Source organism: Chelonia mydas, chromosome 1 (genome assembly GCF_015237465.2).
Source record: "Chelonia mydas isolate rCheMyd1 chromosome 1, rCheMyd1.pri.v2, whole genome shotgun sequence".
Lineage (NCBI taxonomy): Eukaryota > Metazoa > Chordata > Testudines > Cheloniidae > Chelonia > Chelonia mydas.
Genome location: NC_057849.1, coordinates 186,117,352 through 186,144,493, shown reverse-complemented (window position 1 = coordinate 186,144,493; position 27,142 = coordinate 186,117,352). Strand labels below are relative to the sequence as shown.

The following is a 27,142-nucleotide window of genomic DNA, read 5'->3' as shown; positions in this document are numbered from 1 at the left end:
AGGGCATATCCGCATTCCTGCAGCCGAGTTCAAAACAATGACAAGAGTGGCCACTTGACTTCAGGGGATTATGGGACATTTCCGGAGGCCAATCACAGAGCAGTAATGCAACACGTCGTCCACACTGACACCCGAGCATTTCAGCCGGGGCGCAGCAAGCTTTATGCTACTCGTGGAGGTGGATTACCAGGAGCGCTCCAGCTGCAGAGTCCAGGAGCTCTACGTGCCTTGCCAGTATGGACACCTCAGGAGTTAGGGTGCTCCGGGGCTGATTTAATGTGCTCTAACTTGCAAGTGTAGCCACACCCTCAGTCACAACTCTCTGGGTGATGCCTTCCTCACTCATGGCCTGGGGTTCTGCTATATGCCTGTCCTCCAACACCATTGCTCCTCAGAGTCTTGAACAAACTGAAAGAGGAGAAAACAGTAGTTATCCTCATAGCACCAACATGGCTGAGGTAGGTATGGTTCCCGGGCTGGATTTGCTTCTCTCTCGAGCCACCTCTTCTCTTCCCTCTGGTGACAGGCCTCCTGACCCAGGAGTCCAGCACTGTACCACATCCAGCCTCTCCTTGTTACACCTCGGAGCCTGGTTCCTTGATGGCTCATGGGACTAGAATGGGATTGTTCTTTTGAGGTGCAATCTGTGCTGCTGTAAAGTAGGAAACCAGCCACAAGAAAAACTTACACGTGAAAGTGGAAACATTTCCAGCTTTGATGATCCCAGCAGTCATTGTCTCCATCTGTGAATCTCATTTCTCCAGTGTACTGAACTATCCATTAAAATTTAAACCTTTATATTTATCATTTAGCTGTATTAATGTCCACCTAGCTGCTACAACAAGCTTCCACCAACCAGTTAAAGGATTTTCAGTTTTTGCACATTCTACCAGTACAAGATTCCTGAAAGAATTGACCAGTCTCTTTTCTTACATAAGGCTGCCCACTCTGCCTTGGACCATAATTTAGTTCTCAGTGTTTTGGAGAAAAACCCCTTTGAACAGCGGGGGAATTGTTTTCTTCTATACTTATGCTTGAAAATTGCATTCCTTGGAGCGATTACTTCAGGACAGGTGAACTGGGAGGATTTATAAGATGATCCACCATACACAGTATTCTAATGACACAAGGTCATTTTGTGCTCCTCGTCCTTGTTTCCTGGTGAAAGCCTCATCTGACTTTCATATCAGCCAAGTCATTCAGTTACCAGTTTTTTACCTCAAACCACATGCTTCAAGGGAGGAAGCCAGCCTCCATATTCTAGAGGTGTGAAGAGCTGTTGCCTTCTATCTCAACAGGACTAACCCCTTCAGAACTTCCCCTAAACTCTCTTTTGACATTGCAGAGAGAATGAATGAAGATCCTCTTTCTACCCAAAGACTATCTAAATGGGTTTCAGAATGAATCTTAACAGATTACAAAGGTTCCGTAGTGCACCCTCCACCTACGTTGATAGCCCTTTGCACCAGGCTCTTCTGTCCCACTTAGAAACATACCTATCACAGACATTTTGCAAAGCTGTCACCTGGTCATCTGTGCACACCGTTTCCCAGCATTACATCAGCATTCACACCCCCAGATCAGACACAGCCTTTGGTGAGACCATTGTCTGAACTGTTCTGTACCCATCTCCTCAGCATCCTCCTCCGTAATCTAGATGCCTCTCGGGAATCACCTGATGATGGAGCACTCATGGGGACAATAACTCTAAGCAGGAGAGGTTACTTACCTGTACAGTAATTGGAGTTCTTCTGGATGTTCTGTCCCTCTGGGTGATCCACTACTTGCCCTCCTTTGCCTTCTGCTTTAGAATTCTTGCCTTTCAGCTTTGTGGTTGAAAAGGAACCAGAGTGGTGGTGGGTCTGCACCTCTCTATATGTTCTTGGTCTGGAGCACAAGGAGGTGTAGGGTGTTGGCACAGATGCTGCTGACAATAAAATATCCAATCAAATGTCCACAGGGATGCACACACCTAAAATGGGGCATCCTTGGGGACAAAGCATCTTGAAGAACTCCAGTTACTGTACAGGTAAGTAACCTCTCCTTTTCCATAGTTTTGACACTGTCACTGAATCAGTCTAGATTTGCTCAAAAGGCTCACATGCCATTAGTGAACTTTTGATGAATGGGAGCTGAGTTTGAAGTTCATAATAACACCCAGAGCTAGGTCAAGCTTTGTGGGACCTTCCACTGCAAAATTTTCATGTTGCTCTGCTTCAAACTCTTTATGGCTCTGCTTGCCATGCATAACAAAAAGAGCCATATTCTGCTGCTGTTTAAGTTGATAGGCATTTTGTATTTAATGGGAGCAGGCAGTTCAAGACTGATTTCAATAAGGGTAGGATTGGGCCTATATTTTAGTGCTGTCCATAGATTTAAATTGCACTATAAAAGCTAGCAACTAGACCAATGTGTAGGTGCCCTGGATAAACTCTTAAAAATATATTAATACATAAGACTTTGGCAGTTAGCTACCCATGGATACACTATCCCTGCACAGAATCAACACACAAAAAAGCTAATTTAATAATAAAGGACTCTTGAAGTTAGTAATGAGTAGCATAACCTCTGTTGCACTGGAGGGTATTTCTATGGGTGTGACAGGGTCCTATCAGTTGTAGACTGATACTTCTAATGATAGAATTTCGGCAGCATTGAATCACTTCAGCACCAGATGACTTCCAAGCAAACAGTAATGATAAGAATTAATTTCTGACTGCCTGTGTGCACAGGACACGCTTTATGATTTTAAGCTGTAATGTAGATTGCTTCTTATTAGCATTTGAAATGTCCATTATTTCCAGATACAATTGCTACTGTGGCACATCAGAAGGTATCAGAAAGCATCTAATTTCAACCACAGGATAAATGAGAATAGACATCACACCTAATTAAACAAATAAAAGAAAAGTATTTGGGTTAGAGCTCTTCATCTTTCTGTGAAATTTTTCCTGATCAGAAATTAGGATACAGTTTCATTTCTAGGTACCCAAGATGGAGAGGAAAATTGTTGAAGGAAGAGGAACAGTTTTAAACTGATGGAGTATAATAATACTAGTCCTTAATACTGAGAAATACAAATAGTTCTGATCCTCAGGTGCTGAGCCCAGGGAAGCTGCAAATATTCAGCTCCTCTCGGAATCAGGTTCTAAGTTAGGAAGGAAGAATTTGTAGAAAATACTGCATTTATTTCCCCTAAATCATTATTATTACCCTCTTCACATTACCGTATAATAGAATCCCCTATCTTTCTGCTTAGTCCATTTTTTTTCCATCCACTTCCCCGCGTCCCTTTCTTTTTAAAAACACATTCTTCTATTAATGCTAATGCTCATGAGAGGTAGAAGATTGAGTGCCCTGGGGACTGAATTTCTGAAGTTGTCAAACCACGCTACAGTTACCATGCAAGTTTCCGGTTGCTACCGCACCAATGCACCACAAGCCCATAGGAGTGATAGCCCAACTAATTCTGCCTGGACATTGCATTGTTTAGCCTCTCTGATGAGGTTCCAACAATGTGCTGGTTGTGTTGTTAGTATAGACGTCTGCCTGCAGAATCTTGGCTGAGACACTATTCATTTTGCAGAGGCCTTCAGAGAGCAATACTTCTAGACTGCAACAGATGAAGATTTCAAAGGCTCCTTTTTAGCCACATTAGAACAACAGACATTTTGAAATACCTGGTGGTGAGACAGAGATAATAAAATTTTATGGCAAATTTACTCCCACATTTGTGAATCTGAAATATCTCCAAAGCACTACTGTGACTGTTATGAGGTATTTAAAGAGCTATTGAAGTCTCATGGAAAACTCTGAAAAACATTTTCTTTAGAGACTGTGCTGCATCTGTATCATGCCATTTCTGCTTTCTCTTATTCCCTTTTTAGCTACTAGAGGCATTTACGTAAGAACAGGCTCTTTGTTGCTTGGGAGTTCATCTGCTCCTGCCACTGAGTTTCCACTTGAAGTCACAGGTCCCAATCCATCAGTCAGGAAACACTCCCAGGGAATGTGAGATGTCCCAGATCAGGCCCTTAATCTTCAGTTTTTCATATTAAAGTATTTTCTGCTGTAGGTCTGTGGCTTAAAGTGAGGAAATTGGAAGCATGGGAAGATGAACTCCTAAGCAGTTAAGAACCTGTTCTCATAGATAAAAATAAGGGGGATATTTAACAAAATTTGTTACAAACAGTTAAGAGTGTTTCAGTGGAGTACAGATCATGAAAACATGATATTGACTTTCCATACAGAAATACTGTCTCTTAAAAAAAGTCAAACCTTAAAAAGTCTGGAATGGAATAGTTGAGGGCTTAGGGTGACCAGATAGCAAGTGTGAAATACCAAGACACTTTTTGCGGGGGATGTGGTGGGGGGCATAGTTGCATGTATAAGACAAAGCCCCTAATATCGTGATGGTCTTGATAATATTGGGACATCTGGTCACCCTATGAGAGCTTCATACAGTTCCCCACTTACCCCATCACTCACTTTCAGCCCATCTGACTTTCTCCGTATCCACATGAAAACAGCTGTGTGGCCCTAATTTGCAAGCTATCCTGTCCATTCACTGTTAGCAGCATCTCCTCCTGGCAATTCTGGTTGGCTTCTTCCAGGTGCTGCACCCTCCTCTTCTTGTCTCTTCAGCCATCCTGTCTCATCCTGTGGCCCCTCTCATTCCAGGAGCTGCAGCTTCCTCTTCATGACTTGGCCCTTCGGTCAGGTCATTATGCTTCTCCCTTGCAGGGTATCAAAATCTTCCAGTGCAAACTGTCCCAGGCAGTCCGGTCTCCACTGCCTGGTCTGCACCACTTTCCCAGTGGCTGGGATGGGAATCCAGGCCCATCCTCTACTCTGGGTTCCAGCTCAGGAACCCTCTAGTCAGCAGCGATGGCCTGTTCCATCCTGGACCTTACTGTCTTTCCCCTTTCCTACCTTTTGGCTCTCCTCCCATCTCTGAGTTTATCCAGTCGCACACTTCCCTCCCCTCAGGGAGTGACTGCAGACTACTTCCCTGCAGCCCCCTTCTGCTCTTAGCTCTTGGGCTTTCTACAGGCTCTGCCTGTTCTTGTCCAACTGAGCCTCATCTAATCAATCCCTGCTCCCAGGTGCAGCCTGGGCAATCAATTGGCCCACCTAGATACCTTAACCCCTTCAGGTCTTGTATGGGGTGGACACCCCACCACCATATTTCTATTCTGCAGAGTGCTGAAGCATGTGCCCAAGATTAAACACACACTTATGTGCTTGGCAGCATTGGGGCCTATGGAATTACTGAAAATAAGGGCAGGCAACCAACTGCCCACCCCCAAGGGAAAAAATATTGCACCCAGTCTCTAAGGCAGAGATGCTTCCGTGGTGCAAAGCACTTTTCTGCTCTTGCTCAGTGTACCAGGGAGTAGGATCTGAGGCTGGCTGGCTTGCTTTCTTCAGCCTGGTCCCCTCTGCCCTCCCCCTAAAAAAACCAAAATGGTAAAAAGAAAAGGGTGACTTACTTCCGCTGCAGGAGAAAACCAATAGTCCTTAACTTACACAGTGTCTTGTAAAGCAGTAGGGTCTTTCTGCGTAAGCAAGATGGCGGGTTTGTGAGTTCCTCATCGTTCCTGTTCCAGTATCCATACTGGCCTGAGCAGGAGAGCACTTTCCCTCAGGGGCTCTTCTCCAACCTTCCTGTGGCCCCTCTATAAGTCCCGGCTCTAATGAATGACTAATTAACCCCTTCCCTGCCTACCTGAGTGTGGGGTACAGACACACATCACCAGCTCTTTGTATTTTTGTATTGTTATATCTAGATAGATTATATAGATATTCAATGTGTGCCTGTATGTAATTCCTGCCTTGCATCAAAAGAAAACCGACTAAAATGCATTCCTCAGTAAGGTAAAGTTTAAAAAAAAAGAAGAAAGAAAGAAAGACAAAATTGTAATTTGTAGACCAAGCTAGTTATGATAAGCTAAAGACAATTTTTAAAAGGTCCCTATTAAAAATTCTGAAAAGTTTCCAAATACCATAATGCTAAAATTCCTGTTCTGATGTATTTCCCAAACTTCTTAGAAAATTTCTACCAGGGGATGGGATGTGGCATGTGAAATTTCATGGGGATGGCCTTTTGTGTGTGTTTGGTGGAGGGGAGGCATGAGCGTCGGGTTGGAATCTGCTACAGTTCACACAAAAGCCAAAGTTTTCAAAGTTAGGCTCCTAAACCTATTTAGGTGCCTATGGGTGGGATTTTCAAATGCACTTAAGTAATTTATCAAAGGTTTTGTTGACTTCAAACTGTAAACCTATAGCCTGTTCAAAGCATTTCAACTGTCTTGACTTGTGGAAGTGCGATATATTGGAAACAGCGTTGGGTGCAAATATAGCACAGGCTGTTTGCTTATCAGTTTGCTGTTAGGTCTGTGGTGTTCTTACAAGAAGGATGTTATTGAGAACTCGGGCTTTTTCACATAGATGAGTGTTTTAAATGTAAAACTCCTTAGAAAAAATTTCTATGGAAAATTTCTATAGCAAAATTCTACTAATAATTAAGAAACTAATTAAAAATATGAGAACAAAACATCCACTTAAGCAGGTAAAGACTAAAATGGGAAACAAGTAGAGAATTAGCAATATATAAATACAATCTGAATTAATATTAAAAATAATGATACCAAGCTCTTACATAATGCTTTTTTCAGTAGATTTCAAATCAATTTCAAAGAAGGTCAGTATCATTATTCACATTTAAATTATAAAAATAATAATAATATTTTTTTAAAAATTCGTATCTACCCTGCATGTGACCTAACCTGGAACTTGAGCAAGGTCTTCAAAGGTGAAAAGCTAGTGCAGTAAGCAACTTTTCCATCTGTCTCCTAACAGAGCACTTAGATATTCCTTTGCCTTCAGCATGTGCTAGCCTTCATTTTACAGAGATCATTTAGAAAGTGGTGTAATAGCAGATGCAATTTTCTTCCTGGGATCATCTGGCTATTATAGATATACAAGAATCAGAAGAGAATATGTTAGCACACTTTTTAATTAATATGGATCAAAAATATAATTCCAAAACACTTAAACTAGACAATTGCAAAGGGTCAACTTCTTTCTTTGGCAGGATAAGTATGTAAAGTTAACTAACAAGAATAAAAATCCACCATTCAGAACAATATACAAGGGTGTGCATTTGGGCTGAAATTCACCCGAGGGCAGTGGTCAGCATCAGACCCTCTGTGAAACTTTAAATTCAATGGATCTGCCATGGGCAGATGAGCTTACACTCCTTGTGTATTATGCAGCAGAGACTCTGTATTGGCTCCAAACAGGCCAGTGCAGGAGGTGGAATTTGGGGCAAGGCTTCTGGATCTGCTGGATGTATATCCAATGATGCAAACTCCTTGCACAGGAGGGCCAGTGGCAATTATTCCAGCCTACACGCTGGCCCAGTAGCTGCAGAAGGGCTGTGCCACAGCTCTGCAGCCTGCCCATAGATTGGAGCTCTTCCCGAGCCTTGGCGGGATTCTTCACACTCATCCCATTTTCTTGAGGGGGAATAAATATACATGCATTTGTTGCATAGTTTTTCTGAAAGGTGATTATTGTTCTTCCTTACGATAGTCAAATGCACCTGGGCAAACCAACTGCATCAGTTTATTATCCTCCTCCGTACCACCTAATAAATCATCTCCATAAAGGTGAAGTCTAGCACTAGATGACATGCTGAAGAAAATGGAATGTTCTTTGAATTTGTCTTGACTTCCTGCAGAAGCCAGAGCGTAGAGTGGCTTAATGGACAAACATTTCAGCTCTGGAGGCCTGGCTCAAAGTCTTAGTGAAATCACAAATGAAAATTAAGTTGTTGATTTCATCCTGGTACCCATTTGTGCACATCAAGAGACCGTTTAGAATGATCAGCAATTTTTGCTCAAGAGGTGCATGCTAGCATTATATGCTGTCACCCTTCTACTGAGATGTAACTGAGATCCAGGCTTTGGAATCTGCTTTCCAGTGGGGGAGAAATCAATTGTGTGCAGGCTGGACATATTCTGAGTGCAACTTGTTCTGTTTATTCGCATGTTGGAACACAGGGGTCCTAAACAGCATACAGGAAACCCCCTCGGCCAAAATACCAATGGCCAGGGCACAGAAAGCAACTCTGCTCTGTGCCTTAATTTCTTAGTTCGTCAATTTTGGGGTAAACTCTTTAGCTCCGGCAGAACCAGTCAAGGGCCTGACCTCCTTTCCTGGGACTCCGAGAGCCCAGCAGGAATGTGAGCAATGGGGCAGGAGCTACTCAGCTTCCTTGCAATGCTGCAACCTGCAGGAAGAGGAGCTGCTGAGCAGATGCATCAGGGAAAGGAAAGCAGCTGCTCAGAGCACACCTGCCTTACAGCAGAGTTGTTCCTGAGGCCGCAGTGGGAGAGGTAGTCCCCCTATCTTGTCCCTGTAATGACAGTGTTGATTCAAACTCTTCAGGTTAACAACCGTAGGACATGGTTCAGGGTACACATTTTCAATTCATAATCAAATAAAAAAGCTTCATTTTTTTTCTGCTACTGACATAATCACTAATTAATGGGTGTAAAATATTAACAAAAATATCACTGGACATTTTTTCACTTTCATTATAAACTTGAAAACAAACCCATTCAGCCAATGCATATATGCCATCCTTTGTGATTGTTGTTGTTGTTCAAGGAGAAGCCAGTTTTTCAGTGAAATATCTCCTGTTTCCAAGCAGAACTCAGCCTATTCTGAAGAATTGGTGAATTTAAAATTCATAGTTCATGCACCAGTAGCCTTTCCCCAAACTTAATGGAAAGGCAACATTTGGGAAAATGCAAATCCATCCAAAACTAAATGAACAATACTGTTATAGAAAAGATGTTACTCTGCTTGTACAATTCTAGTGACCATTAATAAAGATTTTGCAATTAGAGTTTAATTGATTCTTTTATTGCTGGTGCACCAAAGGGAATAGAATCCAACTGCTTTTTCCATTGTCTTTTTGGTCTGCAGTGCTAACAGTATATTATAGACTTGTTTGAGTAGGTAACTTAGATATGATCCAAGATGAAAAAATAGCAGATACTGTGGGTTTGATTTTCAGTACTGCATGCGTGATATGTAAACACCTGGATAAATCAGACATGCCAGTTAGATGAATAACTAGCATTTGCGTGGGCAAGAACCTAAATTACACACACAATCGCTGTGCTTGCCTATGCATATTAGGTACATACAACCATACAGACAGTAGTGAAAATCAGGGCCCCAGTGCTTAGAAATAGCTGTTTTATCCTGGAACACGTTTTAATGTCAGCCATAAACTAATTTTGCGTGTGATTCAGGAACCTTCTGATTCAGGAAGGGCACTTACCTTTAAGCAAGTAGTTAACTCTCATTGAAGTCAATAGGATTTAAGCACATGATTAACTTTTTAAGGCATGTGCTAAATGCTTTTCAGAATCAGCGTGATTAATCCCATCTATTTTTGGTTGGAGGGTGGTGAGGATTCACTGGGCTGTAATATATAATTTCAATGGAATGTAAGTTTTTAAACTAAATGTGACTAGAGTGCTTGTGAAAGATGCAGATTTCCCCAGAATGCCTTGTCAATGTGTCAGTTCTGACCTTGGAGAAACAAAATGTCAGGATTGAGACTATGTCTGTCTCCATGTCCATTCAGTCCGTGTGTGTGTGTGTGAGAGAGAGAGAGAGCTAACAACAAAGGAGATAGTTGTGGTGTTGGTTTTGTAGGATATTTATACCCTGACCCTGCAATCTGTTCCATCTGGGTTGCATGCCTGTTGCCGGCCAGGAGCCCCACTGAACTCAACTGCGTTCAAAGAGCATGAAGTATTTTAGTCTATGCTATTTCAGCATTAACTGTCGCTTATGTAGTATAAAATGCTACCACCAGCAATTTGGTTGTGACCTGGGATAAGGTGTCCACCCCACACAAGGCAGAACAGGTTAAATTAGATTAATTAACCTGATAGGCTGTGCCCTGTGGGGAGTCAGAGCTTGAAAGGCTGATTGATGAGGGAGCCCAGCAGAGAAGGAACAGATGGTATAAAGCCAGGGGTATAAAGCCAGGAAGTTGGCAGCAATAAGGGGCTGTAGGGGGGAGTAGTCCACAGTCACTCCCTCTTCGGATGGAGGTTTGTTAGAGATTACAGGGTCTGGTAAGAAGCTGGGGGGAGTGGGCAGAGTAGTCCAGAGAGCAGAAGAAGCTCAGATGAGTGATAAACCTAGATGTGCCAGAGGCTAGCAGGAGGAAATAGAATACAGAGTCCAGGGAAGTAGCAACCAGGTCTGGGAGTAAGTTGACCATAGTTAAGGAGCATAGAGTCCCTGGTCTGGAGTAGAGGGTGGGCTTGAGTTCCCCTGCCAGCCACTGGGGAAGTGGTACAGCCTTGGATGTAGGATGGAAGATTGCTTGGAATGGCAGAGGGACAGTTTGTCGAAAGAGATGTTGACAGACTCTGGAAGCGGAGGACTATGGTGACCTGGCTAGAGGGCCACCTCATAAAGACGGAGCACCTGAGTCACAAAGAAGAAGACTACCCAGAGTGCAAGGATATTTTGTACCCTAGGCGAAACTTCCAACCTGCCCCCCCGGCCCCAGAGCATTGCTTATTATAAACTTTCAAAAATGAATACTGCATAATGTGGCATTGTTTCTTGTTCACTATTAAAAGTAAAGGATAGAGAATACATGTCACTTACTAACTATGAGTCACTATTTGAATTTCATCAACTGTTTGACATAAACATTGATTAAGAGATCAAGATGACTTTTCCTCAAAATTAAGCAATGTTGATTGTAATTGGAAATACGTATGCTTCCTTCCTTCATTCTTTCATATCAAAATCTACTACATTTTATTCTACCTTTAGACTATCCAATTATTGTTATCAATAAAATTTATAAAATTAGAGTGGCGGATACTCCGCAATACAACAACAACTGACAGTATCAATATGACAAATTTCAACAACCTACACACGCATATTGGCACATGATAAACATATACACTCAAATACTGAACATACACACACAATCGACACAAAGGATTGGCGAAATGATGCAGCAGCAATTGCCAGAATCTTAGGTCTGAAACAACTCAACAAAAATAGTTAGCCTCAGTCAACAACCTCCGAAAACTAGTCAACGTAGCATGATAAACAGCCCGTCAGAACGGGTACTGGCTCCGCGCGACGAGAAAAATGACGTCAGTGCCACTTTGTACCGTAATGAAGCAGTACGCTGGTGCCCGCACCGCAGAGCTGGCGTAGGCTATAGCCGGAATGTACGAGAGAACGACAAGTTAAAATGCAAGTTCAATGACGTTTCCCTTTTCTTTATTCATTTGATTTCCAGCAACAGTGTAAAAAAAAAAAACTGGGGCACTGCTGTTTGGCACCCCCAAATTTGGCGCCCTAGGCGGCCACCTAGTTTGCCTAGTGGTTACACTGGCCCTGCCCAGAGTCTGACAAGGTGAGACTGAGACAATGGGCTGAGTGACTGCAGGAAGGGGTGCCTGGCCAGTGGTGCTCTCTTCCCCAGGTGAGCCACAAAGAGGCATATTAGCAGTAGGTAGTGAACCCTATTACAGGATCCCAGTATCATTTTATATGACAGAAAATGATGACTGTTGTATATCTCAACAGCCTTATGTGCTGTGCTTGGTACTGACGTGTAAAATTCATCTGAGCGTACGATTTTGTTCTGAATCTGGTTTTCCGAAAGAACTCAGTATTCACAGCTCCAGTATAGACGATAATACATGCTCTGGATATATAGAATAGAAAATGGAAGTACTTCAAAACCTCAACCCACTCTTACTTTTTAGTGTAATGTGAAAGTTGAAACAGTAGGTTTCCCCACTGCAAACCATGTTTGCTTTGCAGTCATAAATAGCATTGGTGCGGAACACTTTCAATTCTATAGCTCTATAAAAATGATGAAAGGAGACAAGAGGAGAATTTCTATTTAAACTGGTGTTGTATTGGTAAAACAAACATGAATCTTAATATTCTTGGGTTATTTTATTGGTACTGATACTACTTGACACGTCACCAGATGCTGCAATCTCTTAACTATGTTTAGATAGATGTGAAAATCTTTTCAGATAAAGGTAAAGTGTTAAAGGTTACTTTCAAGTATTCCCTTTTATAGGGTACGTCTCGCTCTTCATTAGTAATAATACTTACAGAAGCTTGAATATAAAATTGCTTTCCAGGTCTGTCTGATCTCCACCCATTTGGCAGGGGATAATGGGAGCAACACAGTAGATCAAACTCAAACTAAGTGAAGACTGGTCATGTTTAATTCTCTGCATGAGTGCATGTGGACAACTCCTCTGTCTCTGTCACTGTGAAATAATTATAAGTGGTTGTTCCAGAGTGTGGGTGTTTTTTTTGTTTGTTTGTTTTTTTACTGCTAGCTGATTCTACCAGATACATGCTGAAAGAGTAGCCTTGCAGTTTTTCTTAGACGTAGAGATTTGATTTGGCTGATTATCTGAGGCTTACCTAAACAGCTGCAAACTTTTCAATAGATGGGAACCATCTTTTCTGTAGCAGACTAGTTAGACAAACTGGAAGCGCTTTAAACTAGCATCTAATGGGGGGAGTTGCCAAGGGGATAAACACAGTCAAAATGCTCAAGTATATAAAGTAACTCAAGGTAAGCATTAATGAAAAGGCATCAAGGGAGTGAAGTGAAAACATTCAGTTGCCTATATACCGGTGGTTGAACCCTGGGAAATAATTATACCACCTAGCTCTTTTATCAGTGGATCTCAAAGTGCTTTACAAAAAGCAGTCAGTGTCACTGTCCCCATTTAACAGATGGGGAAACTGAGGCACAGAGGCAGTGACTAGCCCAAGGTCGTATATTAGGCCAGTGGCAGAGCTGGGAATAGAATCCAGGTTTCCTGAGTGATAGTCCAGTGTTCTATCCACTAGGCCCAATAACAAGAACTAGAAATGCTTATTTATTAAAAGATACCTGATATAGTTGGTATTACTGAAACCTGGTGGGGTGAGTCACATGACTCGTATGTTAAAATACCCCCTATTTAAGAAATATGGAGTGGGACTTTACATCAAAAGTCTCATGTTCTTTAGAGTTATTGACCTGGAATGCTTATGGAGCAGTACTGATAAATCACAACGTGGGGTACTGACGGGTGTCCGCTAGAGACTATCAAATCAGAGTAGGGAATAGGATGAGCAGCTCTCTTTAAACATCTATCTATATAATGTGTAGAAAGAAAAATTACATCATTGTGAGGGGTTGTCAATCTGGGGGACATCCTGGAGGTCTCATCTGCCACTAGTAAAACATCTTTCGGGTTCCTAAAAATGATAATCATAACTGTCTAACACAAAGCATCAGAACCAAGTCAGGATTGTTCTACATTAGACCTCATCATGATGGATTAAAATATATCCATTTATAAAGAAACGCAAGAATGAGAAGCAGGCAAAAATGGGTAGGGTAAAATAAGGCCTGACCCAAGCCTCACTCAGTATTGAAAGCATAGTTAACCAAACTATAAACAAAGATGAATTGATCCCTAAACTAAAAATTGATGATTGCCTTGGTGCAAACAATCACAGTCTAATTTTATTTTTTATTTGCAAACATACTATAGTCCCAACCAGAAATACACTCACATGATGCTTTAAAGAGGCCAATTTCACAAAAGTGAAAACAATCATGAGCAAAATTGAGTGGGAGCAAACATGTAAACATTAAAAAAGTTACTATTTGGGAATTGTTCAAGAACGTTGAGTTAGATAAAAACAACCAAACAAAAAACCCCACCCTATTCTGCAATTGTGAAAGCAAGTAAATATTAGGAAGATAAAACTATCAATGAAAAAATTTATGGCCTGAAGAGTTAAGGACAATCAGAAGGAATTCTTTAAATACAAATATATAAGGAGCAAAAAAATTCCATTAATAGAATAGGTTCAAAACTAGGTGAGGATGCTGAAGTTATCAATCTGAATACAGAAAAAGCAGCAGTATTCAATAAATGATTTTGTTCTATATTAGGAAAGAAGGATGTTGTGCTTATATCTTACAGTGATAATGAAATACTTTCTATTCAGTCAGTATCTATGGAGGATGCTAAACAGTGACTATTAAAACCAAACATTTTAAAATTTGCAAAACAAGAACTTGCATCTAAGAGTATTAAAAGAACTGGCTGAGAAAGTCTCTGAACAATTAATATGGAGAGGTTTTGTTTGTTTATTTACAAATCTTGGGACACTGTGCTAATCTTTAAAAGGGGGGATAAATGGCTAAAGCCAGGAAAATATTGGGTACCTAGCCCAACATTGATCTTGGGCAAAATCATAGAAAAGTTGATATGGGACCTAACCTGTAAAGAATTAAAAGATGGTAGCATAATTAATGCCCATCTACAAGGTTTTATGAAAAATAAGTCTTGTCCAACTTGTTATCCTTTCTTTGTATACTTATCTTTCTGGAAGGATTTGACTTAGTTCTATGTGACATTCTAATTTTTTTTTAAAGCACTATACAATATCAATGTAGCCCATATTAAATGAATTAAAACTTGCTATCTGATCATCTCAAATTGTAAATGGGGAATCTTCCACTGGTGGTTGTAATGGTTTTAGTGGGATCCCACTAAAACCATCTATTCTTGGCCCACTGCTACCCAATACCTTATTGGTGATCTGCAGGAAAATATAAAATTATTGCTGGTAAAACTTGCAGATGACACACAACTGGTGAAGTGGTAAATGATGACACAGACAGGTGAAAAGAACAGGAGGACTTGCGGCACCTTAGAGACTAACACATTTATTTGAGCGTAAGCTTTCATGAGCTCATATAAATGTGTTAGTTTCTAAGGTGCCACAAGTCCTCCTTTTCTTTTTGCGGATACAGACTAACGTGGCTGCTACTCTAAAACCTGTCACAGACCAGTGAGTTATACAGACCAGCCTGGTTTGGTTGGGAATGTGGGCTTATTTCCATAAGCAATGAGTAAAGCTAAACTGGTGTTTGGAAGTCAGCTCCTGAGCAGCTACAGACATGTGTAGCTTGTTCAGTGAAACATGGTTTATGTTCTTCCCAGTTGTGATTTTTATTGCTTGGCATTAAAAATGTAATTAACTTTGAAAAGTAAGAGTGTCACCGAGGACCCTTGCTTTGTCTCTTCCAAAGGTAACAGTGGCTAAACGTTCTCAGTCTACTGAATAATCTTTCCCAGCCATGAACTTGCTGAATTCCTGTATAGATCTCAACGCTATTTCTCTCAAGGTTGTTCTAAAAGGGGAAGTTCACATGTTTGAGACTTATATGAATTTTAGGATCTCTAACCCTCACCAATTTAAAGCTGGGCACTTGCATATTTAAATGTAGTCGAGATGTGATATTATACGTTACAAAAACCACCTACTGGACCTGCTGTCTACTGGAGTTTCAGGACGCCGACTGAACGACACAGACATTACGTTAATTGATTCCAGCAATGGCCAAACCTCATGGAGCATCAGGCTCTGCAAACCTCACAAACTATTTTGATAGGTTTCAGAGTCGCAGCCGTGTTAGTCTGTATCCGCAAAAAGAATAGGAGGACTTGTGGCACCTTAGAGACTAACACATTTATTTGAGCATAAGCTTTCGTGAGCTACAGCCCACTTCATCAGATGTATTTTCCACTGCATGCATCCCATGAAGTGAGCTGTAGTTCACGAAAACTATTTTGAGTTCTTTGAGTTCAGACAAGTAGTTATATATTTTTTATTCCTTTCTCTTTTCTAGCTGTAAAGAAGCTCATGTTGGGCCAACCTCACTTTGGGGAGTTTCATCTGTTCCCAAGCGCACATAAGGTAGGTAGAGTGGGCCATGTCCACAGCCATTTCTCCCATGGTGCCCGGGGGACATAAAGCTGCTCTCAGTGGGCCACTGAGGATTCTCACCGCATGAGGGACCCACAGCTCGATGTCCTCTTTCGTCCCAGCATTTGGCTGCTGGGAGCACGCTGCCCTCATAAGATTCCTGCTAGCAAAACAGCCCCTCAGGGTAATTACAAACTGGCACAACTTAAAGCAGTGCTGTTCAGCACACCTGGGGATGCAGCTCACGGTGTTTATTTCCCTCCCCTGCCACTGTCTTTTTCTTTTTCAGAACATGACCCCAAACAGTGTTCCAGTTAGTTGATTTTTTTTTATTTCTTTTAATACATGCAGTTCAAATGTAGGGCAAGCGAGTTCATCTGCTCCCAATGAGGACAAACAGTGAGAATCATAGCAGAGGGAATTGCGTCTATCTAAGCCTCTTCATTTTATTAGGCAGCAGAGTCCACTTAATTGGCACTCTAATAAACAGCATGCCTGTTTAATTTGGACAATTTCTAGAGAGGAAATCCAGACCAATGCATTCCAGTGACTCCAGACTAGGTAAAGGCACCATTTAAGAGGAATGACTTGTGTTGTCTGTGAGCCATTCAAAGCAGTTCACGGAAGCGATACAGTGCCTGCCAGCATACATTTTCCACCTGAAGCTCTTTATTCACTTTGAGCTTCTTTTCTGCTGCTAAGCATAGAGGTCTCATACCTTTATTGGATATGTTTAATAAAAAGGGGAATGGGCTAAAACATTTTATGTAAAAGGGGGGACAAGTTACATGTCAGATGTAAGCTAGTCAGAAAAGACACATAAATGCCAAGGTATAGATTTATTTACAGACATTTCTGTGGAACATAAGAACACAAGAATGGCCATCCTGAGTCAGACCAAAGGTCCATCCAGCCCAGTATCCTGTCTACCGACAGTGGCCAATGCCAGGTGCCCCAGAGGGAGTCAACCTAACAGATAATGATCAAGTGATCTCTCTCCTGCCATCCATCTCCAGCCTTTGACAAACAGAGGCTAGGGACACCATTCCTTACCCATCCTGGCTAATAGTCATTAATGGATTTAACCTCCATGAATTTATCCAGTTCTCTTTTAAACCCTGTTATAGTCCTAGCCTTCACAACCTCCTCTGGCAAGGATTCCACCGGTTGACTGTGCACCGAGTGAAGAAGAACTTCCTTTTATTTCTTTTAAACCTGCTGCCGCCGATTAATTTCATTTGGTGGCCCCTAGTTCTTATATTATGGGAACAAGTAAATAACTTTTCCTTGTTCACTTTCTCCACACTACTCCTGATTTTATATACCTCTAGTCTCCTCTTTTCCAAGCTGAAAAGTCCTAGCCTGTTTAATCTCTCCTTATATGGGTCCCATTCCAAACCCCTAATCATTTTAGTTGTCCTTTTCTGAACCTTTTCTAATGCCAGTAGATCTTTTTTGAGATGAGGGGACCACATCTGTATGCAGTATTCATGATGTGGGCGTACCATGGATTTATATAAGGGCAATAAGATATTCTCCGTCTTATTCTCTATCCCCTTTTTAACGATTCCTAACATCCGTGCTTTTTTGTCTGCTGCTGCACACTGCATGGACGTCTTCAGAGAACTATCCACGATGACTCCAAGATTTTTCTCCTGATAAGTTGAAGATAAGCTAAATTAGCTCCCATCATATTGTATGTATAGTTGGGGTTATTTTTTCCAATGTGCATTACTTTACATTTGTCCACATTAAATTTCATTTGCTATTTTGTTGCCCAATCACTTAGTTTTGTGAGATCTTTTTGAAGTTCTTCACAGTCTGCTTTGGTCTTAACTATCTTGAGCAGTTTAGTATCATCTGCAGACTTTGCCACCTCACTGTTTACCCCTTTCTCAGATCATCTGTGAATCAGTTGAATAGGATTGGTCCTAGGACTGACCCTTGGGGAACACCACTAGTTACCCCTCTCCATTCTGAAAATTTACCATTTATTCCTACCCTTTGTTCCCTGTCTTTTAACCAGTTCTCAATCCATGAAAGCTCATGGAGCTCATCAACATAGTACTTTGCAAACACTAATGAATGCATTCTCAGTATCTCCTGTGAAGAAAGTGAATATCCCTATTTTACAGATGGGGAAACTGAGGCAGAATACCTTTGCCACAGTTTTCCTGTGTAACTTTGAACAAGATGGGAATACAACTGAGTGCTCAATTCCCAGCCCATTCCTTAACCACAGAACCATTTCTATGACTTGCACTGGTTTGGGATTTTTGCAGTTGAGCAAGAGTCTAACTCTACCTGGGGTGTGGATAAGTTGTTTGTAATTAGTCCAAAAAAGAGTAACTGATTTCAATGAGACTACTCAAATTCTTAACCACATGTTTAAGTGTTTTGCTGTATCAGGGTGTTTTTCAATAAAACCAATAAACCACAAGAACATTTCCGGTTGCTTGTGGTACAAGATTGTAGGAAGTGACTTAAATGATTTTGCAGGTATGATCTTGCTCTTGCTCTGAAAGGGTTCTCTTTCCCTCTGAATTTCATTGACTCAGTTAACACTGACTTATATCTCCTTGTTTTTGTGAACCTGAATATTTTGTCCTGCCATTCTAAAGTGCTTCTTGAAGGAGTTGGTTTACGGTGTCATTAGTGGCTGTGGTCTTTTTTTTTTTCCTTTATGCACAGAACAAATTCAACCGTACAAACTTCTCTGTGACCCTGCCGGTGTTTTAGGGTATTTCCCTGCCCATTCGGGCCCCAATTCAGCAAAACACATAAATGTTAAGTCCCATTGACTTCAGTGGGACTTAATCACATGCTTAAGTGCTTTGGTGAACCAGGGCTTAAGTCGTTGGCTTGTCTGCTGAGAATGCCAAGAAAGGGGCCGGGTAATGCTCTGTTACAGACCACATCCAGTGAGCAAAACAAAGGGGAAAGCCTGTATTGGGAACATCTGAGGCTCAGTCCTGCAAATACTTAGTTGCAGGAGGCCAATGATACTATGAACTTTAATCACTTTTTTATATTTCAGATAAATAAAGAAGACGGAGACTACAAAGAATTGCTTACACTTGAAAAAGCACACAATAAAGCTGTGCAAATGTTTGCAGGGGCAGGATCATGTTAACTGTTACTGACTTGTGATTGTTCTGCAATAAAAGAATGAATATAGTCATTTACTATTTAAACACTTTACCTAACTGTATACTTGTGCATCTTGTTAGACAATGAATAAATATATAAATTGTAAACCACTTTAAGTCTACCTGTTTCACCTCCTTCATCCCTGGCTAAAGGTGGCTTGCATATCGCTAACTACATAGCCAAAGGAATTTAAATGAGTCCTCTTCTAGGAGGCGCTTTTCACTAACTTTTAAACTGAAGGTTTCTTAAATCTGCAGAAATGAGCAGTTTGGAAATTGATTTGGATGAACCAGCTCTGATAGTATAGGTAGGAATTACTTATTTATTAGTTCAGGCATTTTGCCATCCTTGGCAATTTCATTTCCTATTCCATATTGCAATATTCCACTTGCCTGCTTCACCAGTTCAACTGCTATTGAAGCACTCAGAGAACTGTGGGGGTGGTAATTACTGGGATTTCAAATTGTATCCTTTTAATCTTTTTTCTCCCAATGTTCATTCCAGTGTTCCGTACCACTATTTGAGAACTACAACAAATGTGTATGTTATCCTTTCTCCCCTTTTCATGATTATAATCACAGGTTACTTTTTCATTTAAGATGATCATATAAAATAACTCGTTTCAGGCAGTATATTTCTGATCCACTTCTATCATCCAGAGAATTAAAGCATTTCAGTTAGAAAAGTGTGCATGTTAAGTACTTACTTACACTATATATACCATGCAATATATCTGTATACACTTAACAATAGTTGCTGTTTTTAATGACACATTGTCATTTATATTGAAATTGTAGAATTTCAGTTACTCATGATATTCAACAAAACTTGAGTTTATAAATGTTTAAGTTCACAAACTGTGGTAGGCAAGTATTAATCCTATTTTATAAGTAAGGGAGTTGAGGCACTAGGAGATTAGGGGAAGAAAAAACTGGAATGGTTAGATCCATAGTTAGGTACCCAAATAAGCACAATACATTTTTTCTGAGCTGTTGTGCACTCATGCCACCTCAAAAATCAAACTGCTTATCCAGGTGCCTAAATATGGATTTAGGTACCAAACTTGAATTACTCAACTTTGAAAAAGGGACAATAAATTGTCCAATATCATAGAATTCTGTAGCACAGCCAGGAATAGAATTCACACCTGACTCCCACTCCTGTATTCTTAACTACAAGACAAGTCTATTTTCATATTAAAGCATTATTTTAAAAACAAATCTCAGGACTCAAACACAAACACATAGATGCAATTATAGGGATACAGAAGAAATTTCAAACTCCATATTATGTCTCTGCAGACCAGCCATCTGCAATAGAGCAAAAAGAACAGGAGGACTTGTGGCACCTTAGAGACTAACCAATTTATTTGAGCATAAGCTTTTGTGAGCTACAGCTCACTTCATCGGATGCATCATGAAAGCTTATGCTCAAATAAATTGGTTAGTCTCTAAAGTGCCACAAGTCCTCCTTTTCTTTTTGCGGCTACAGACTAACGCGGCTGCTACTCTGAAACCTGCAATAGAGCGTATCGCTTAAATCATTTAAACTGTATGCTATTGTACTTTAAATGCTCTTTAACTTGAAATAAGGGATTTGTCTGATTTCTATTTTTAGATTACAATGTAGCAGGGATTATTAGTGCATCAATAAAAAGATACTTTGTTAAGAAACCATGCTGCCAATCAATCACTTTATCAGAAGGTTATATCCGTGTCCTTCAAGTGTTTCCTTAACTACCCTCGAGACCCATAGCCCAGGAAGAGCAGATTAAGTGGGTGATAAGCAGGTTATTTGAGGAGCACCCAAAGCCTAAACTTTTGGGTAACATAGGTATAGAAGAAAACTCCTACAACATCTCATCAATTCTTTTTTTTCTTTTAATAGCCTGAAGCACATTGGATAGCATGAGCTCATTACTAACTTTTATTGATTTATTTTCTTTAAGGAGATAACTCTAACAGCTAGTGTTGTCTAGCTTTGCATATTTCTTTTGACAATATTGTGGGAATGTAGACTACAGCTCTGACTTACATGGGATTAGATTTCATCCAGAGTTCTTTTTGAATGACCTTACTTAAAAAAAAAAAATAGAGCCATGTTGCATATCTTATGAAAAATTCTTTAAAAGAATCTTATTTAATTTTACCAGCCCTTTTAAGTAATGTGGTAGCTACAAAAGCAGATAACAGTGCTTAAGATAATTATGTTAATAGCCCAAAGTAAGTTTTGCACTTATACCTGTGGACCAAATCCAGCTTGATTCTACTCTGACTCCAAGGGACAAAGTCCAGTAGATGCATGTTTCAGTAATGCAAACATCTCCTCCTTGGAAGATTTTTCTCCCACAACTAGGAGGCACTAACTAGGTCATAGGCCTGGTGAGAATGGTTGCTGGGCAGGATGAATCGTATCTCCTCAGCAGCCTCCAATAGCAGTGCTCTTTTTGGAGCAGAGTTTAAATTTACTATCACCTGGAAGAACCCCAGAGGTACGTTTCTTCCTCCAGCTATGGATAACTGTACCTTTTGTTTTGTACTCTCCCTAGCAGCCATCGGATGCATCTCTGCAGAGTCTCTTTTGATGAGATGGAATTGGGTACCATGCTAATTGTAACTTATGCTTTTCTTATTGTTCATATGGAAGCTGCTTTTTGTCAAATAAGTGACCAGTGCCCTAGGGGAATGTCCTTCTCTAAAGCATTTTTTCCTGTTGAGTAGTGTAATTACATCTGTCTTCATTATCAGGTTTAATGAGTTCCATGTATAGCTTGAAAATGATACCCTAGAATTCATCATCATCTTTTAAATCTCTGTCTGCAGTCTGTTGAAGCCTACCATTAGTTCACAAGAGTTTGATATACTTTAATTTGTATAACTATTTTTTTAAAAAGTAGTCTCTATTGAAAGTACTCTGTAATATTTCCTGCTTCTTCATTTTAATTAGCTACTCTACTCTGTGCAGGCCTACTCTTCCCCATTCTTAAAAAAAAATGGGATCATTATCTCCTAGAGGGAAGATTGTACAGTATCCAGCCCCTCTTAGAGGAAAAGGGGCAGGGCTGGCTCTCATTTTGTCCCAGATTTTTAAACTAAAGGAAAGTGCTAGAAGAGAGAACCCGTTTGAGCAGCTGTCAGATGTTTTGGAAAGAATTATTGAACCTAAGGGGTAGTGAGCTTCCTGCACCACCTTTATTTATAGTAACTGCTGGTACCATTCAGAGTGGAGAGCCTGTAGGGCCAATAATAGTGCCTCAGGTCTGGCCCTGCTGTTAGGTTCTCCAGGGTGGGAGGAGAAAGCAAAGACAACATCTGTCCATGTGTCGTCTGGACGACTAGCAGCTCTGGTTCGATGACTTTGTGTGGTGGGAATTTGTCTTACTACTTCTTCCCCAAACTGCAGCTTGATGTTGCAGTGTAAATGGCCTTATTGGTTGCAGTTCCAAAGTAGCTCAAAATATATAGGAGTACAATAAGCCATGAAAAGGCAGCTTTGCTTTGCAGAGTTGAACTAATAACTAATACACATTTTGGCATTTAGCAATGTGTTATAATCCAATGCTCACCATTTTCTGATGAAAGCAGCTCTTAGATATGGGAAGTAATAAATGGAACTTTGCCCTTCTAAACTGACTGACTATATTTTTATAGATCGATTGCTAGACATAAGAAAAGGGCAGGAACCTTTCCACAGCATGCTTTAATTCAAATCTAGGTTCAGCTGGGAGGATGAGAGTGGAGACACATTGTTGGTAGGGTGGCAAACCAACACATGGCTTTTTAGACCAGCACAGATATTTCCTCTGTTATCTGGGAACATCTTGTCTTGTTTCCTTTTCTTTAATTTTGTTTCCTTCTGTGAGCAGCAAATAACTCATATCTATCCTCCTCCTGCAAGTGGCCTTCTGGAAGATGATTGCATTGCCCCTATCTTGCGAAGGAACACACTGTTTTATGTTTCTTGTACCACAAACACTACATGCTGTCTTCATCCCATTTCTTCTCCAATTTTATTACCTATTTACAAGCATCCTTCTACACAGCTATCAGTCAGAGGAAATGATTGAATTGAGGACTTATTCGTTAAGATCCTGCTAAAGAACAGGATGTAGCTTGCATGTCTCTAATAGATTGTATACTATACCACTTTTGTGTGTTCTACTGTTGGTTCGCGGGTGCAGCGAGAGAAAAAAAATAATGGCAGAATAATTTGTCATCTATTTTTTTAATTGGACAAGTGTAGTCTCTGTCTGCTTGCAGAATAGCCAGAAGATGATTGTCTTAAATTTGTTGTTCAAAGCTGTACTTTTGTGCTATTTTAAAAAAAAAAACCTGGGAATTGATTGTGAACAGCTCACTGAGCATTCTGTATTCAAACTGACTGTTTCTAGACGGTGATAAGTCATATGGTATTGCACATTCATCCAACATGGAAACAAGCATTTCTAGTGGATTCAAACTAAAGATTTGTTTTAAAGAACACTTGCCTGGGTATCTTGGAAGTTTGCTTTCATGAATGCTATAGGGATACGGCCGAGGCCAGAACATACAGATGCTCAGTAGAGAAACATTGAAAATGCTCACATAAACTGGAAAAAGCATGATACAGTATGAAATGGACACAGATTATGGAATTGCAACGCCAGAACCATGTTTAAGGCGAAACCGACATATTTGTGCCTGCCGACTATTGCTACAGCCATAGACCTGATATTATAGTAATGAATGTGTGGAGTGCTGAAATGGCTGTCTGATTTACTGAAAGGGAAAGGAGAAGGTAGGTAAGCCAGTTTAAAAAAAAAAAATCCTGGAAATGTGGAAGATTTCTTCCACTCCTCAACCTCTGAGCATGGAAGGGGGGAAATTATTTTTCCTTTTTTTTTTTTGGTCAAAATACACTTTTGTGTCCGAGGTGGTGGGTGGTAGTATTTGGAAAACTGGTTGTATTGTAGCAGTGAATGACTTTGAAAGATGTATGTTATATTGAAAACTCATTCTCAAATAAAAGCAATGGCAATTTGAGAAAGAAGCTAAAAGTGCATTGCAAGGTGGTAAAGCAGTTCAGCACCAAAACGAATGGCCACCCAGCTCCCTGTTTCCCAGGAGACATTTCCTCCTTTGGTCAAAGACAAACAGATAACAGACATAAACGTATAATGCCAAAATAGCAAGCTCAGTTTTCTTATCCAAAACCCGTAGTCTTGAGTTCAAGTCAGAAAACAATTTCCTCACAGATAGTCCCTGTCCTTGTTCAGGGAGCTGCTGCTTTATGGCTTCTTCTTGGAGCACTTAATTGATCTGAGTAGAATTTAACTCTGTTTGCCAGAGCAGAGGAGGGCCAAAGGACTCTGTTGTTTGAACCAAAAGTGTAAAACTTTCTTTCCTACCTGATCCCAGGCAGTTATCTGTGCTAGACTTATATATAGCGTAGTAATATGCAATATTCCCAGTGTGGAATCTGGAAGTAGAATGTAGAACAAAATTACAAATAACACAGGTAATGTGATACACATAATTACAGCGCAGGTGGCATAAAAGCTGTTGGTGTTGTGAAATACCTACACCTTGTAAAATGAGAAGGTAAGCATAAATCAGGTATAAGTAGCAGTGATACACAATCCCTACTTCATAGGATTTTAATGAGATAAACATCTTCTATTTAAAGTAATTCAAACATTAAGGACAAATACATTTAGTCCCACAGGAAAAGAGGCAAAAGGGGTCTAAGGGACACAGAAATAATTTAAGCAGAAAGAAATACAACAGACTTACCAATTAAACATCTTTAAATCTCTCATAAAATTTCAAATGGTATTAACATGAAGAACTGGATTTTGCCTGTTGGACTATATTAAAAACTGTATGCTTGGCAGTTCTGGAAATGATCATCAAAAGAGCAACAGATGAGCCTGCTACATCCATCTGTTGTGCTTTTGTGGATTCTGAGTCAGATGGTGAGCACAGTCATTTTGAGCCTCTTTTCTTGGAGCACCACATGGCCTGGTACACATGACTGAGAGGGAATGTTTGTTCAGTGTCTTGGAACATCTTCCGCTTTTGAAAATAGTATCTCAAATGTGCTCTTTCATCTTGACTGCAAAGGAAGAAGACAAAGGTGCGGTGTGGTCGAGTGGATTGGGCAATGTGCTGGGATTGCAGGAGACCTGGTGAGACCTTGGGCTAGTCGCTTCCCTTGTCTGTACCTCAGTTTCCTTTCCCCACCTCTTGTTTTTCCCAATGTAATAGGCGAGCTACATTAAAAACACTAAGGTTGTAAAGTCAAGAACTCAAAAAATAGGCAATGTGAGAATTAAGGTTGCCTATGTAATCTGAATTTGCTCCTTTGTGCATGTGCATTATGACCATCTTTAAATACATGGTCACATACTTCTTTTTTATTCTCTCCCCCCCCCAGACCCCTGCCTCATTAAGTGATCAGGATGGATGGTGCTCACTGAATGGGTAGCTATTCAATATTTTCATTCTCTTCATTCAATATATGGTGCCATTTATTATTTACTGTGCACCTTCCAAACCCTTTACTGAATGCAGAATTATTAATTTCCTCCTGGGCTTTTCTATGCTGCTGTCACTGTAGTGTCTTTGTTCTTTACAAACGTTAATGAATGTATTTTCACCGCATCCCTGTGCAGAGAGGTGGTGGTATTATCTCTATTCTACAGATGGGGAAATGAGGCAGCCAAATTAAAGCCAAAATTGTTGTCAACTAATTTTGGGTGCCTGATCTTGAAAAACATCAGGACACTTTATAGGTTCAAAGTACAGCTCCCATTGACTTCAGTTGCAGCTTTGAGCACTCCTACTTCTAGACCCTTATTTTTGGTGTTTCAGGTTGAGTACTCAGAAATGAGGAATGTGCAGTTAGTGGCAACCTGAAAAAAACTTGGTTTAAGTGACCTGCTCAGCATCACAAAAGAACTCTGGGGGAGAAGCAGATATAGAAACTCGATTCAACTTTTTTCTTTTCCTGTCATCCCTTGCCTATTATCCCTTTCAACTTCTGCAACAAATGAGATAGGCTTCCTACAGACAACAGACTCCTTGACTATACAACCCAGATTTATCCCCCAAATGGGTCCATTCTGTGCACTGAAAGATGCTAGGATTCTGTGATCATCTAATTTTAAAGACTGTAGAATAATGTATACACACAAGGGCCGAATTAAGATTGCACAGGCAACTTTAATTCTTGCACTTTAGGTTGCAAAGTCAAACACTCAAAAGTTAAAAATTCTTTCAGTGTTGTATTTTTCAATTTAATTTAATAAGATTTTTAAAGCAAACTGAAATAACCAGAAATTCCATCAGGTGGAACCATATTGGCCCCGACACGAGGGGTCATCAGGAGGGTTGGGACCTTCAGATTCATGGCACAGACCTCTAACACTTCAGCTAATGGAGTAACTATTAGCAGTACTAGGCTGTTATCTTCTGTGGATCAACCACTAGAGAGGAAAGAGAAATATTTTTGCTAGTGGGATTCACAGCTATTTGCTAGATAGCAAGGATTGTTAAGACTCAGTTTGATTCAGGCATGCTCTATTGGTTTTAGAGATGGTCCTTGTCTGAAAGACATTGCAATCTATTATTGCCATCTGATAGAGAGGGAAGCTGAAAAACAAAGGTTAAGTGATTTGCCCAAGGTCATGTAAGAAGTCTGTGGCAAAACTAGAAATCAAAGCTAGTCCTGTGTCTTAACTACAAGATCAACCTTCTTACTGGTTCTGATTTCAGCAAATAATTAGGAAGCTTTCAATGTACAGGGTAATCTAACAGCCGATCAGTGGATCTTCCTTTAAAAAAATAATAAGCCGACTTGCACATTCTCTTTTCATGCATGTGATTGTACATACAGAACTACACATGCATAACTTGAGATTGATGTCGGCTGTAAAATTTAATCCAGTTTAGATGAAAACACATTTTCCCACCAAATTATCAATCCATTCCTAATAAAGTGTGGGTCAAATTTTGACGTGAAGTAGGCAGACATACTCTAGACATGCTGAATCTGAATTTGGCTGGTGAGTAGGAAGATGTACAAAGTAAAGGTATAGAAGATCTAGGAAAGTTGTTTCTCAGAAAAGCATAAGGGG

General features: G+C 40.3%; 1 long non-coding RNA gene across 2 annotated transcripts in view; it reads left to right on the top strand.

Moving 5' to 3' along the window:
- Nucleotides 1-19,090, top strand: part of LOC122464130 — a 204,454-nt gene extending 185,364 nt beyond the window's left edge. Inside the window, exons 4-5 of one of the 2 annotated variants that reach the window (XR_006288037.1) lie at nt 15,800-15,867; nt 18,914-19,090. This is a non-coding gene — a long non-coding RNA (uncharacterized LOC122464130). Of the gene's footprint in view, nt 1-15,799; nt 15,868-17,498; nt 17,573-18,913 lie in introns of those variants that run through there. The other variant, XR_006288038.1, reaches the window with a different exon arrangement.
- The last annotated feature ends 8,052 nt before the right edge of the window (nt 19,091-27,142 follow it).